Source organism: Pongo abelii, chromosome 2, assembly GCF_028885655.2.
Source record: "Pongo abelii isolate AG06213 chromosome 2, NHGRI_mPonAbe1-v2.0_pri, whole genome shotgun sequence".
Classification (NCBI taxonomy): domain Eukaryota; kingdom Metazoa; phylum Chordata; class Mammalia; order Primates; family Hominidae; genus Pongo; species Pongo abelii.
The window spans coordinates 189,115,307-189,131,550 of NC_085928.1; the positions used below are offsets into that span (position 1 = coordinate 189,115,307).

General features: G+C 38.3%; 1 protein-coding gene across 2 annotated transcripts in view; it reads left to right on the forward strand.

Annotated features, from left to right (window-relative positions):
- Positions 1 to 4,150: 4,150 nt before the first annotated feature.
- The window catches only part of PIK3CA (phosphatidylinositol-4,5-bisphosphate 3-kinase catalytic subunit alpha), a 91,252-nt gene continuing 79,158 nt past the window's right edge, over positions 4,151 to 16,244 (forward strand). Inside the window, exons 1-2 of one of the 2 annotated variants that reach the window (XM_054553024.1) lie at positions 4,159 to 4,281; positions 5,712 to 5,850. The gene's annotated coding sequence lies outside the window, so the exon portion shown is untranslated. Of the gene's footprint in view, positions 4,282 to 5,711; positions 5,851 to 16,244 lie in introns of both variants that reach the window. The other variant, XM_024244864.3, reaches the window with a different exon arrangement.

The following is a 16,244-nucleotide window of genomic DNA, read 5'->3' on the forward strand; positions in this document are numbered from 1 at the left end:
GATGGGGCTTCCATATATATAAATGTAATACATATGCCAACTAATGACATAAAGGTCAGGGAGTGGGGTAGGAGACAGTGGTAAATCTACATGGTTGCAAGGCTTCTTTCTACATTTTACTTGAAGTGGTATAATAGTAATACTAAGTAGACTACAAAAGTTTAGGTATGTATATTATAATCCATAGAATTACCAAAAAATTACAAAGAAATATATTAAAACTACAATATAGAAATTAAAATGGAATATTAAAAATTTTTCAAATAATCCATAAGAAACTAGGAAAGTAGAAACATAAAAACAAAAATATAGAGGAAAAACAGAAAACAATAAAATGGCAAGCCTAAATGCATATAATTACATTAAATGTAAATTAAACACAGCAATTAAAACACAGAAATTGTCAGATTGGAATTTTTAAAAAGAGATCTAATATGTGTTGTCTACGAGTAACTCACTTTAAATATAAAAATAGATAGAAAAAAGATGGGAAAAAATACCATGGAAAAATTAATCAAAAAAAGCTGGACTGGCTGTATTAATATCAAAGTAGATTTCAGAACAAAGATATTACTAGGAATAAAGAGAGATAGTACAGATTGATTAAAAAGAGTCAATGTATCAAAACACAAGAGTTCTAAATGTGTATACATCTAACAACAAAGCTTCAAAACACACGAAGTAAAAATACACAGAAATGAAATGAGAAATAAAGAAATCCACAATTATATTTTGAAACATCAATGCTAACAAAATCATCAACTTGGTAAAAAACTACATTCTGCCCAACAATAACAAACAAAATATTCTTTCATAAGTGCACATGAGACATTCACCAAGATATTCTGGGGCAACACAAATCTTAACTTGAAAAGAACTGAAATCTTAAAAGTACGTGTGCGTATGTGTGTGTGTGTGTATGTTTTTTTTAAGATGGAGTCTCGGTCAGGTGTGGTGGCTCACGCCTGTAATCTCAGCCCTTTGGGAGGCCAAGGCTGGCGGATCATGAGGTCAGGAGTTCAAGACAGCCTGACCAATATGGTGAAACCCCGTCTCTACTAAAAATACAAAAATTAGCCGGGCATGGTGGCACGTGCCTGTAGTCCCAGCTACTCGGAAGGCTGAGGCAGGAGAATCACTTGAACCTGGGAGGCGGAGGTTGCAGTGAGCCAAGATCATGCCACTGCACTCCAGCCTGGGTGACAGAGCGAGACTCCATCTCCAAAAAAAAACAAAAAAAAAAACCAGTGCTACATGGTAGCTCATATCGTTATCTTTTGGTGTGTTTTTATTGTTCGACTTGGCAATTTTATACATCTAAAGTATACTGCTACATAATCAACTTGACTCTTATTTACAAAGGACTTCAAAGCTTAGTAGTGACCTAAGTGCTATTAGAGAATGTTTTGGTGCATATTTGAGTATCAGTTATGATTTTCAATGGAAATAAACCCAAAAGGCAAGTAACTGTCATTATAATTCTGATTATTAGAATAGAACAATAGCTACATACTGGACATTTCACCTCCTGCCTTTAGAACCCTTAGGATGCAATTATTTAATTTTGAAGCATACCATTTTTTGTTTTATTTACAGTCTCAGAATCATTAGTTTTTTAAAACCTTCTTTCAGCTCCTAATCCCTGAGTGATGAGTTTGGTCATATAGATGCTTATATCATACAGATATTTTTATATCATATAGATATTTTAAACACTGAAGAACATTGCAAAAACCTTTGAAAGCAAGATGACACCTAAGACCAATGGCTAACATATAAGGCAAACATGTCAACTGTGAATTGAATAGTAAATGCTACTCCTGCACCAATGAATGGTGTCATGCATTCAAGTACCAGGTATGGCTTTTTCTGCTATGACACATGACTTTTTAAGGGCAGATAATCACATAACAAAAAACATATTATGTAATTAGCATTTTCTTACTTATTAAAAAATAAATTTTAGGCTGGGCATGTTGGCTGAAGCCTGTAATCCCAACACTTTGGGAGGCCGAGGTAGATGAATCTCTTGAGCCCAGGAGTTGGAGACCAGTCTGGGCAACAAAGCAAGACTCTGTCTTTACAAAAAATAAAACATTTTTAAAAATCACAAAGAGGCCAGATGCGGTGGCTCACGCCTGTAATCCCAGCACTTTGGGAGGTCGAGGGGGGTGGATCACCTGAAGTCAAAAGTTTGAGACCAGCCTGACCAACATGGTGAAACCCCGTCTCTACTAAGAAATACAAAAATTAGCTGGCACGGTGGCTGGTGCCTGTAATCCCAGCTACTCGGGAGGCTAAGGCAGAAGAATCGCTTGAACCCGGGAGGCAGAGACTGCAGTGAGCCGAGATTGCACCGCTGAACTCCAGCCTGGGCTACAGAGTGAGACTCTGGCTCAAAATAATAATAATAATAATAAATAAAAAATAAATTTTATAAGGAAAAATATCCCTAATATATTTTTCCCCACCAAGGTCTACCTATTAATATCTCATATAACTCTGTGCTTGAAACACAATTTGGGATATATTGCCTTAAGATTTACTTTGACTAGCAATTCAGTGTTGCTTTTTAAAAAAAAACCTGTACTCTGGAGTAACAGTGTTCTAAAACTGCTGAAGAACATTGGTTCGAGAAAAACATTTAGAAACACAAACCCCTGGAATGTGAGATGAAAACCCGAGCTAAAGGGAGAAAAAGGACGAAAGAAAGAAAACACAGGAAAGAAAGAAATACAGTCAAGTGAAACTACGACCACAAAGAGGAACAGATCCATCTCATTTACCATTGGGGTATGGACGGACGTGCGGTGTTCGAGAAGACTGTTATTGGTCAGAGTTTTGCTCTAGAGGACAAGTAGGACTGTAACATGTCTAGGATGGGTCACTTCCCAAGCCCTCTATTACTTAAAAATTCGAGGAACCCATGCTGGAGTACTTGTATCTCAGACTTCTAATCACTGCTCCTACGCTTTTCCAATATTACAACAAAAGACCAGTAGGGGGAGAAAAATGCACAGTACCGAACCCTTATCAGTAGTTATCTCAAAAGTCAACAGATTGATTTACTCTCAAGCAAACAGACTTCTAAGGTACGCAGCACCAAGACACTACCTTGAATCAAATCTATAGCCTATATGACATTTCTGAAGTCTCTGTTGGCATCACGCGAAAAATCCCCCACGTCTTCTGAATAGTTAGAATTGAATCCTACAAGCTGGTTCGAATCAGAATTCGATTTAAAAAAAAAAAAAATGAGGGCATAGCAAAAGGTCTCCACGAAGTGAGTCAGAGGACTGCAGAGGGCTGTGACAGCGCATTCCGCCTTCGGGATGGTATACAACTTAAACCATGTCGGCAGAAGAACGCACAGCAACGCTTTGTAAAAAGCATTCTTTCTATTATAGAATCCATAACCACGCTGGTTAGCCACTGACAGCGGCGGTTAGCCACCGCACCTCCTCTCACGCCCGAACTAATTCTCGTTTCCTCTATGGGTGTAAAAGTGAAATAACCCACTTGCTCCCAATATTCCTTTCTATATCTCTACCCCAGCTCGCCTGCTGCTCGTAGAAACAAATATACTACATGTATGTTGTCCTAGGATGACACAACACCCTCACTACTGCAGAAGACGGATCATTAAACAAACGTCAGAAGAGCAGCCACAACTGTACATAAACTTCGGGCGGAAAAGCAAAACGCAGGCGCAGTAGCACATATTGTTACCCTATTTGCCCACTCCTGCTCTTCCTCGCCTCAATTTCACTTCCGCTTCTTTACGCATCTGCTTCCGGGGGATTGTAGGCTCTGCCCCTCCTCAGCTCTTACCCTCCTCTGCTGGAGGAGGGGGGGAGCCGAGGGGGTGGGGAAGAGTTCGTTGTTTGTTTACACGATGTGAGCGGAAAAAGAGACCAATAAAGTTTATTCTGGAAACAAAAGGAAAAAAAAACAGGGGCGACGGAGAAAGGAGTCGGGGGCGGGGGCGTGTGGCGGGGGCTAGCGAGGAGAGGGAGCGAGAAGGAGAAAGCGGCAGTTCCGGTGCCGCCGCTGCGGCCGCTGAGGTCTCGGGCTGCTGCTACCGCGGCCGCTGGGACTGGGGCTGGGGCCGCCGGCGAGGCAGGGCTCGGGCCCGGCCGGGCAGCTCCGGAGCGGCGGGGGAGAGGGGCCGGGAGGCGGGGGCCGTGCCGCCCGCTCTCCTCTCCCTCGGCGCCGCCGCCGCCGCCCGCGGGGCTGGGACCCGATGCGGTTAGAGCCGCGGAGCCTGGAAGAGCCCCGAGCGTGAGTAGAGCGCGGACTGGCCGGGAGCGGGTGCGGTGGGAATGGGGACCGGGTGGGTGCCGGAGACTCCCGGGCGCGCCCGCCGTGTTGGGCGGGGGCTACGGGCTGGTCGTCTCCCAGCGTCGGCCCGCGGCGGAGTTCGCCTGCGATCGCCGCTCCCTCTCCCTCGCCTGCCTCTGGCCTCTCCCAGCTGCAGAGGCGAGGGCTCGCCGCTCCTTCTCCTTTCTCTCTGGCTGCCGCCTCGCTCTTCCTTTCCTTCTACTCCCAGTTTTGGGGACGGGGCGGCTGGAGGTTGAGGAAGTGCGCCCAGGGCCGCCGCCCCGGCCGCGGTGGCTCCGTCTCCCGCGCCCTGCACGCCCACCCAGCCCGCGGGTGGAGGGGCTGCCGCGAGCACCGCGGCGCAAGGGACCCGGGCGCGGAACCGCGAGCTTTTCCTGAGGGGCTGTCACGCCCGAGGACTCCGGCCCCGCCAGCCTGGCGGCCCTGCGTTTGCCTCTTACTGGGTTTAAATCGCCCGGCAGGGGTATGGAAGGAACACCGCTCCCCTCACCCCCGCCAGCTCCCCTCCCACCCTTCCTTTCGAGGTTGTTTTTTCCTTTTAGCTGAGACAAACGTTTAGATCTTTCATTCATAGACCTGAGACACTGACTCATGTGACTTGTGTCTTTACTAAGTGTATTATGTGATGCCTGTTCATGGCTCCTAAGTGGCTCGGAAAGGTAGGGTAGGGCCCGGGATTGGGCTATGTAAACACCAGACCTTCGGCCGGCGTGTTTTTGACCTCGGCTTGAGGGGTTTATTTTAGGATGCTAAAGGAATAGTGATGGTGGCCAACCATGTTACCAGACTTGGGAATCGAAAGCTGTTTTTTTAATGTCAATAATTGAGGCTGTTTACATAGTTAAATAAAGGGTAAAGGGAGCGCAACAAGAGGGGCTTTCTAGAAAACAGTCTGCATATTCTTTAATGAATTAGAGTTTTGATTTCATCTTGGTGAAGCTTCCTCATTCCAGCACTGCGCCTTTGTGCACATGCAGGACCTGGGTTTTCGGAACGATATTTTGAATCATAGTTTGTGTGGCCGGGGAGAACCCCTTAGAATACTTCGGTAGGTAAATTCCAGGTTATCTCAGGGGATCATTTCTACTGCGACTTTTGAACCACTGAGGGCAGTATTGGTCATATGTTATCCTGCTTAGAAATTGAATTTTTCTGAGTATTTGCTTACATTGCACCGTACAAAATTTGTTTATGTGCTGGATTGAGTGTTTTAAGAAAACTTCTGGAAAATACTCAAAATACCGTGTTGCTAAGTTAGTTTGGATAAATCGAAACACTTTGCTCTCAGAGCAACTACAGTCTTAACAATTTAACGTGTCTTTGTATTCAGGTTTTAAGTTTTTTTTTTTTTTTTTTTCTTTTAACTGAAGCACTGAAGTCCGATTGACAGCATAGATCTCCATCTAAACATCACATGTTCTGGAAAATTTTAATTATCAGATTAACTGTTCTGCAGTGTCATCAGCCAAAATTATCTGAAGAGGACTGTGTGTGTTTACGTGTGTGTGTGTGGGTATTTTGCTTAAGTTTTTTCATCTCACATTTTGGGACAAAATAAAACTTCATAGCTTTTTTCAAAAGTTTCTTGTGCTTTTTCAAAATAGAGTACTTTCCTATTAAAATCACAAAAGTTGATTACAAAAATGATAGCATATCGTAATAATAGCATCATGGGGGAAATAACAAGAAAGTAAAGGAATATTAATATTGTATGATTGTGCGTATAAAGTTTTAAAGACATTCCCGTCAGTTTTAAATAATTAAAAATGAAACACCTGTAAATATAGAAGAGTGTTTTTATTTAAAGTTAAAAAAATTTTAACTAAATTGGTTATAGCATTAAAGAGATATTATCAAATACAAATATTGTACTTAAACTGAAAAATGGCTTCATGGAAGTGTAAATTGTCATGGGCCTTGATATATTTAAAAGGGAGACTGTAAAAATGCAGTGGTTTTGCTTGCTCTGTGCGTGGAACAGCCTTTCTGGTGGCAGAGCTTCCTTCCTGTCAGGATAAGGTCCTCTCCATCCCAAATCAGTATCCCCTTAAAAAACAAAACAAAAAACCCAAACTTATAAATAATACACAACATAAAGTAGATTGTAATAACTTTTTCTCTAAACCAGTTTACTTTGTGTGCCGCTTCTTATAAGTGCCCTTTACTGAATAAAGATTTTTAAACAATTACGATTACCATTTAAAGGGCACTTGCTCTGTTGATCTGTTTATTTGAAGAGAGGTAACTTAATCCCGTTTGATCTCTTGAGCAGCTACAGTAGCATTAAAAGGATCAGTTCTCTATTTTGTTATTTTATATCTTGAATTCCAAGATAGGGGTGATTCTTTAAATGAAGTGTTTCTTAAGCATTATAAAATATTTCATCTCCAGTGAAAGTATTTACAATCTTAAAAATTATTCAGCTTTAGAAGTATATGTCTTAGAATATCATGGTTTACATTTTATTAGCACAGTTATCAAATAGTTTTTCTTAAGTATTACCTTGAGCTATATTAACAGTGCCGTAGACAGAGTAGTATTACTATCCCTAAGAAATGGTATTCTAATCTGAAGTCAGTTGGCAGGTGACAGACTCATTGACAAAACCAACATTTTCCGACTCCTTTCACTGTATCATGCTGCGTCTAATCTCCAGCCTGTTTTTTAATAGAACTGAAGAAATTAGGGCCCAAGGAGGCTTAATTACTGAAGATCTCCATTTCCTATATTTGCAGTAATATCTTTATTTAATTTCCTTTACATCATAAACAGTGGTTTTCAATCCTGGCTACACATTAGAATAATCTAGGGAGCTTTTTAAAAGTACTCTGGTCTCATCCCCAGAGATTCTGATTTAATTGGTCTGAGATGGATCCCAGTTATCTGTGTTTTGTTTGTTTGTTTTGAAGTTCACCAGGAAATGCTAATAGAAAAGAATGTAAAGCTCTGGCTGTCAAGGACCTGTATGATTTGGTCCTTGCTTCTTTCTCTAGGTTTATTTCTCCTCCCTACTCCTGCAGCTCCCTTGGTCTTTTCATACTCTCCTGTGCAAATACAGTTTGTACTTCCTGAGACATTTGAACACTCCATTCTCCTTCTTTAACTGGTTGACTCCTACTCATCTTTCACATCACCTCCTTTGAAAAGTCTAGCCTGAGTTAGGTATCCCTGCTTCCTGTTCCCATAGCATCGTGTACTCCCACTGTCATAGCATTAACCTCACTGCATTGTAATTGCCTATTTCTTTGTCCATATCCTCTACCAGGCTGTAAATTCCATGAGGATAGGGACTCCTATCTTATATACTGTACAGTTGTATTCTTATTGTCAAGCACAGTAGCCTGTACATTACAGCACTTGACTGAACAAATAAATATAGTAGAGACAGACTTCTTTAAAACATGTAGTGATTCATAAGCACCAGTTTATATTCTTGCCAATTTCATTTAATATTTTTGGTCACTAAAAATGTACAACCCTGAAATTGCCACACATATGAATTTCATTTGGGGACAGTTGAGATGTTATAAATTGTATGGAGTGGCATTCCACCTCAGACATATACACACACACGCAAAAAATGAAGATGATTATCATATATAGTACTGCACTGGAAATCAGGAGACTTGAATTCTTACCCCTATTTCACCACAAACATTTGGGCACGTCTCAATCTCTTTGGGTGTCATGTATAATATAGAAGGATTGTACGAGGTGCTCTACGTGGTTCTCAGTGATCTAGCCTTAAAATTCTGAGAGTATCAACAGTATTGGCTTTGGAATCTGAGGCACCATGGTTCAAAACCTAGTTCTTAAACTTACTGGCAGGATTACTTTGGACAGATTTTCTTATCTGTAATGGGGGTGATTACTATTCAATAGAGTTGTTGAATTAAATGACATAATGTAGATCCAAGAGAGTTCTTGCCCTGGATCAGGTGCTTAATAAATGTTCATTTCCTTTCTCCTTAGGAAGTGTTAGATCTCATGAGTGGACTTATCTGAGATAACAGAAGGATACAGTTTATGTAATAAATCCTATTTTCCCCTTTGCTGACTGTTAGCACTGCAGGTGAGATTAGGGACCAAAAAACACTGTGACATTTGGTTTCAGTCTCTCAGAACCCCATTCCACTGTCAAACACCCAGGTGTTAGTCAACCTGCTTGGGAAATAATTATGCCTGGAAGTTTCAACCAAGAAAGAATAGCAAGTGCCAAGCTATTCATACATATATAATAATATGCGGGAGGGTACAGTCTAAACTGATGAACTTACACTGTCTCCAAAGATAAGTAAAATCAGACTTCATCATTCTAAAAAAAGGAAACAAATTAAGGATGATTTATAAAAGAAAATCCAAAGATTTTGGTGTAATCTCTGTTCACCAAACCTTAAAATTCAGGAACCATTATTTAGTAATTTTCAGGTGATATAAGAAATATAGGAAAAATTGGTCTTCTGGTCAGGACTAATTCCAGAACATAGGCACAAATAATGTTTTCAATGTCAGATTAGCAGTTACAGATATCAGCAGACTGAAGTTGTTGATACCTTTCTCTACTTGGGAACTATGTTTTAAAATTTAATATTGTGTTATATATATTACCTTTATTTATTTGGTAATATTGAAAGTAAACTTACACAGAATGTAATACAGGTTAGACATCCCTAATCTGAAAATCTGAAATTTTATATGCTCCAAAATTTGAAACTTCTTGAGTGCCAACGTACGGCCATAAGTGGAAAATTCTACACCTGACACCTTTGCTTTCTGGTGGTCCAAGGTACACAAACTTTGTTTCATGCATACAGTTATTTAAAATACTGTATTAAATTACCTTCAGCCTGTGTGTATAAGGTATATGTGAAACATAAATGAATTTTGTGTTTAGACTTAGGTCCCCAATATGTCTCATTATGTATATGCAAATATTCCAAAATCTGAAATCTGAAATATTTCTGGTCTCCAGTGTTTCAGATAAGGAATACTCAAAACATTGCTCTGCAGAAGTTTCTTGTTACCAGTCTTATTTTTGTATAAATCAAATTTGCTTGCCTGAGTTTTCCTTTAAGTTTATGTGAAAGTGTATTTTATAAGTAACTTATTTGGAAGAAATACTGTAATAAAAATTAAAAACTGTGGATAGGGGAAACTGAAGTGTTAGGATATAAAAGAGAAATATGAGGCAATATGTAGTTAAAGTCTGAGGATTCAGCTTCAAAGCTAGAGATTTCCATCATTCAAAAAGATTATTCAGCTATTGGATATACTGCTAATATTTTATCACTATATACCTTATTCACATTTAATTCTTTATTATATGAATCAGTTGATCCTTGTTAAGGACTTTTTAGGTGTTCTTTCTTTCCCTCTCTACCTATACAGTTTAGGGAGTTTTAAGTTAAAATATTCCAATAAAAAGTTTGTAAATTTGTAATAATTTTACAGCTATCTTTTTCTTCAAATAGTTCTTAAAGTGAAGCTGTGTCTAATATGTATTAGAGAGCTCTGGTTTAGATGCCTAAAACAGGGGTCCCCTGGCCAGCAGACCCAGTACCTGTCCCTGGCCTGTTAGGAACCGGGCTGCACAGCTGGAGGTGAGCAGTGGGGGCCAGCATTACCACATGAGCTCTGCCTGTTGTCAGAGCAGCAGCGGCACTAGATTCTCATAGAAGTACCAACCCTATTGTGAACTGCACATGCAAGGGATCTAGGTTGCCTGCTCCTAATGAGAATCTAATGCCTGATGATCTGAGGTGGAACAGTTTCATCCCCAAACCATCACCCCCACACTTCCCCAATCCGTGGAAAAATTGTCTCCCACAAAACTGCTCCCTGGTGCCAAAAAAGTTGGGGACCACTGGCCTAAGGGACTAAATTCCCCTTCAGACTGCTACTTTGTATATGTATGTGGTGGGGGACAGATTGTAACACATTTTTGTGTCGTCTTCTATATTGATACAATAGAAATTGTAATGTGTTGCTTGCTAAGTAACATAATTAATGAGATAATTTAAATAATCACAAGTTGCATAAAACTAGGAAAAAATGTATACGTACTAAGTATTATTTTAAATTTATATTTAACAGAAGCATAGTGTTTAATATTTGGCCTGACAATGTACTCATTTCTCAAGTATCACTTTGGTAGTTAGCTTGATAATTTAAATTGTACTCATTTATAAGAGGTTGTGTTTTCGCAACTTTTGTACATTATTGCGATTGTTACAAAGGGGTCTGTATGATGGCCAGCATTGCCATTTGAAATAAATTAGGGATTTTTAAAAATCTGTAAGAATTCTTACAGACTATGCTTGTCAGGTACACCTCGGATTTTAAGTATTTGTATAGTAGAAGCCAAGGAAATCAGTGTTGTGATGTGAAAAAAAAAAACTTTATAGGGATAGAATCATTTTGCTCTAATCATAACTCTCCTAACTCACCAGGAGTTAGCAAGGCTCAGTGGACGAATATGTCTTATAAGTACAACAAAAATTAAGGCACTATTATGAAGAGGATTTTAGGCATATGTTTTTGAACAGGAGGAGGCTGTGTTGTGTTCATTGTTGTATCGTCAGCACATACTGTAGTGTCCAAATGTAGGTGATCAGTAAGCACTGATCTTTGTGACATAGAATCATATTTAGGAATAAAAATGCTTTCTTATATTTCTATCAGGAGCCATACGCTTTATCTGAAAAGCAGGTAAATTGCTGTGTGCCAGTCTTAGTTGATCATTTATTGAGCACAGATTTGGCCCTTTGTATTCGTGGGTTTTGCCTCCATGGGTTCCACTTACCATGGATTGAAAATATTAGAAAAAAAAAGGATAGTTATTTCTGTACTAAACATATACAGATTTTTTTGGTCATTATTCCCTAAACAAAACAGTGGAACAACTATTTACATAACATTTACATTGTATTAGGTATTATAAGTAATCTAGAGATGATTTAAAATATACAGGAGTAGGTTATATGCATCTACTACCCCATTTTATATAAGGGACTTGAACATCTATGGATTCTGGTATCTACAGGGGTCCTAGACCCAATCTCCAATTTTCTATAGATACCAAGGGATAACTGTATATAAGAAACACTTTTGTATAAGTTATTAACTAGTTGCCTATTTCTATTGATATTTGGAGACATTTTGGCAAAGATTGTTAGGTTACAGAGACGTTGTGTGCTGTGGTGAAAAAAAATTCGATCACAAATCAGAAAACACAGTTTCTCCATTCATCTATTAACCAGCTGTTTGGCCTAAGATCTTGGCCTTTCAGAGCTTGTTTCTTCACCTGCAAAATTTCTAATACAACTCCCAAACGCTGAGATTCCTAGTATGTTAAAGCCTGTTTTTTATTTCAGGGAAGAGTAAGTAAATCACTCCCTAGAGGGAAGACAGTCTAGCTCAGTTTGTTGTATTTTCAGAAGCTAAGATCATTTTGTCTGCCTGTTTATAAATTTGCACATATTTTAAAGGCCCTTGTGTGAAATTCTGTGGCAGAGAAAAGCTGCCATTGGAAAAGAATGGAGTGGAAGGATTTTTCCCCCCTTTTTTGAAACTGTTAGTGACTTTGGAGAATAAATTGCTACAGGTGTGGTCAAAATTTTGGTTACTGGCACTGGGAGCAATTAAATGACTGCCAGACATTGAGAGTAGGTCATCTACTGCGCACTAGTTGCCAGGGTTATAAAGGCCAGCAGGCTTGTCACAGCACCCTTAATAGCCATTGGCCATCATCCTTACTTGTTGAAGACTTCTAGGAAAGTATGTTCCATATTTCCCTTGGTAACTCATCCCTCTAGGTGGTTTTCAGAAAATGTGTTCTAATCTTAGAAACATGAATCTGTAGGCATGGTAAGCCTCTTTTTTCTAGGTCTATCCTCAGTTGTGCAGATAAGTGTGGAAAGATGACAGAAATCATTGTATTTGATCAGAAAGCAGTGATGTTTATGCTATTGATTTATTGTTTTTTTTCTGTTAATATTCGAATTACCTTCAACTTTTGAATATTTTTTAACCAGCACACTGCCCAGGTAATGAGATACTATTTAGAGTTATTTTGAGGATGTACTCATTTTTCAACAAGCTAAGCATATTTCTGCGGCTTGTTTTTCTTTGAGAGTTCTTGCTTTTCCAAGTTCTTTTTCATGATGGACTTATGGCAGGTCTAGACCTGAAAGTACTATTGTATTTCAAAACAACTGACTGCCTTTAGCCCCACGGTGACTGAACTGTATTTTTTTCTTAGGAGGTTAACGTCTTTGGCAAGCTAAACATCCTTGGAATTTTTTGCTAAGTCAGCCACTATTTTGTGAATATAGATTTATGGAGTATATCATCAAATTCAAAGCAGCATTAGTGGGAAAATTTGTGGAAAAAATATTGAAATTAGACACTACTTATAAACTCCGATCTGAAATGAAACCGTGCATGATAGCAGGGAAAGGAAAGAATTACATTTTGGAACCCTAACTTTTATACGTATATCAATGCATAGTAATGTCATTTTAAAGTTATATGCCGTATGAAGCTTTTCTTAAAATCTAATGGCTACTATTATTTGCAGTTGAGACCATGATAGGCAGCATCTTATGGTATTTATGAAAGTGATATTTGTGTTCTTTTTTCTAACTATATACCAATTGTAAAAGTTGAACATGACTTTTTCAAAGCAGTTTCTATACTTGATAATAACAGTGGTAGTAAAACTCAGAACAGTTTAAAATATTAGTAATTTTACAGCGTAGAGACTTTTCTTCACTAGGAATGACCAGCTTTCAGATTCCCTAGTGATATTATGAGACTCCAGATTTCTTCAAAATCATTTTGAGTAAATCTACCAGTGTATAACTGCTAAAGCACAGTTAAATGTATCATGCTATGGTCTTTTTTGTTTGTTTGGTATGAATATCAGACATGTATGTTTGTTTACTCTAAAACTAATTTTTTTTTACCAATCAAAATTGAGGCACGTAATCTGACAATGGGACAGGATATTTGCGTCAGGATAGTCTTAGAAAAGCCACAAAATATGGTCAGTGTACTTAGACTTCTTTAATTTTCCTTGCCTTTTCCTAAATATATCTCATAATGGTTAAGAGCATGTTCTCTAGATGCAGACTATCGAGATTACTAGCTTTGTAACTTTGGGCAAGTTATTTAACCTGTTAAATATTCTCCGGGTAATACGTATTTCTTCATTCGTAAATGAGGGGTAATAACTACCTACATCACAATGTTGTAATGACGATTAAATAAATAATACTTGAAAGCATTTAGTAAAGTGTGTTGTACATAGTAAGCACTCAGTAAGTATCTGTGAACTCCTTGAGAGTAAGAACCATGTTACATTCATCCATTTATTTGGGGGCTTTAACATTATGAAGTGAATTGAATTCTGCCCCTTCCAAGAATTTACCAGTGGATCCGATTTCTGGATAGTGGGCAGTAAGGTTGCCTTCAAACAAGTTTAGAGCCGTTTTCAGTTCTTTACAATACTGCTTGCTTTTTATTTGTTAAAACTTATAAATTTCATTCTAGCTCTAGGAATCTGAATGCTGTTTCATACCTAATCCTAAGGGAAGTTAGCATATGGATATTTAGTTTAATAGGAATGAGGAATTAATGGACAGAAGGTATTAAGTAAGTGAATGTACATTTTTCACATCTAGTCTGTGCTTCCTGTGGATTGATTTTCCCTGTACATTCCTGGAATCTTCGAATTCCCAGCACTTAATAGCACTCTACCATTGAAGCAGTTTTGTTTTGTGCTGCTAGATACTTCCTTTCCCTGTCTTGTCTTTTTTTCATGCACTAAAGACAAGAGTTGTGTCGTATTGTCACATAGTCCTTATATTACAGGGCTTTTAAAGAAATCTCACGTCCTGTTTTCAAGCTGCTTGTATCTTGTTTGTCCATTCTACTTACTATGAAGTCTTTATTGAATATAATATTTAACTCTTTTGTGTATCATTCTGTTTGTTACCTAGGACACTCAATGGACATGTGTAAACTTTACAAGTCATTTATGTAAAAATAAGGAAAGCAACCATGTGTTTTAATTATTTCCATCAGTTCAATCTCTAAGTCTTTACCTTTAATTACCAAATAGCTATGTGGTGCCACTGATACAAGTTTCTGTGGTATCGGCTACCTGGTTTTAGTACTGTTGTTACTACTTTATGTAAATGAGACTATTCACTCATATTTAAGTTTATGGAAAATGTATATATGTTTATGTTCTTGCGTTTTAGCGGTTTTGGCTAGACTGCTCTTGATGGTCATGCAGGGTAACTTATTTTTCTAAAGTTGATGATTTCATGGTTTGTATTTCTCATATACCAGGATAATAGTAAAATCTACACACTTTTAAAAACTACATATGTTGTTGTTAACATATATGGAGGTTTCTTCAGAAATTATCTGCGATTTTTGTTGTAATTGTTTTCATTGTTGTGTGCTTTTAAAGAATGATTTTTATTAAGCATGCTTCCAAGCTTTTTTGTACATGAAAAACTGCATATAATTTTGTCTCTTTTAGGGGGTGATATGTACAATGAAAAAATAACATGACATTGGATTGCCCTGGTGCTGACCAAGAGTTTGTTTCCATAGTATGGGATTATGACTAATTTAGGCATTGAAGTTAAGAATTTATTACTTATTTTTAAATGACATCACGAAGAGTTATAGCTGAAACCCGTGGAAGAAGTTTTCTTGATTTTTCTATATGTACACACAAATGTGTGTATTTTGAATTCCCATAAACCCAAACTTTAATATAAATCTGAGGAGGGGGAACATTATGGACTTTGTATATGCTGCCTCCCTTAATCCTCACAATAACACTTTGATACATGTGTAATCACTTCATTTCCATGATTAGGAAAATGAAGTCCCACATCTAATTAGTACAGTGAAATCTCACCTTAATTTATTTTACATGAAATCAACTGTACCTACTCAGTCAGACATAAAAACGTGACAAAAATAATACGGTCATGTGTAGCTTTACAGTGGCAATGTGTGGTGGGAAATGCATCATTAGATGATTTCATCATTGTGCAAACACCACAGAGTGTACTGACACAAACATAGATGGTATAGCTTACTAAACACCTATGCTATCTGGTACAGCCTGTTACTCCTGGGCTACAAACCTGTACAGTATATTACTATACTGAATACCACAGGCAAATGTAACACAGTGGTATTTGTATATATAAATATATCTAAACATAGAAAAGGTACAGTAAAATACGGTGTAAAAAATTTAAAAAACGGTATGCATGTATAAAGCACTTACCATAAGTGAAGCTTGCAGGACTAGAAGTTACTCGGGGTGAGTTGGTGAGTGATGGTGAGTGAACGTGAAGGCCCAGGACATTACTACACACTACTGTAGACTTGATGAACACTGCACCCTTAGGCTACACTAGATTTTTTAAAAAGTAAAGTAATTGTGCTACAATGTTATGACAGCTATGATGTCACGAAATGATGAGAGTTTTTCAGTTCCATTAATCTTACGGGATCACTGTTGTATATGTAGTCCACAGTTGACCAGAACATTGTTATGTAGCACATAACTAATGTAAATATTGCAAATCACATCTCACTACTGAGCTTTTGCTTCAAAGTAGACACTTAAAGATAAGAATTTGCCATTCTTTCGGTTGGTCTCCGTGCCTAGGTCTAGGTAAGTACATTTTTCTGTGTTGAGTGTGATTCTGTTATTCAGACATGTAATGTTCATACAACATGGCCTCTAATACCTTGCCTGTAGTGCCCAACCAAAGAAACAGCAGTTTGATCCGGTGCTGGAAGAGAAACTGCTGTTTGGGCTTGCTGAGCAATTGTATTGGTCTCCAATGTGGCCTACAGATATGGCA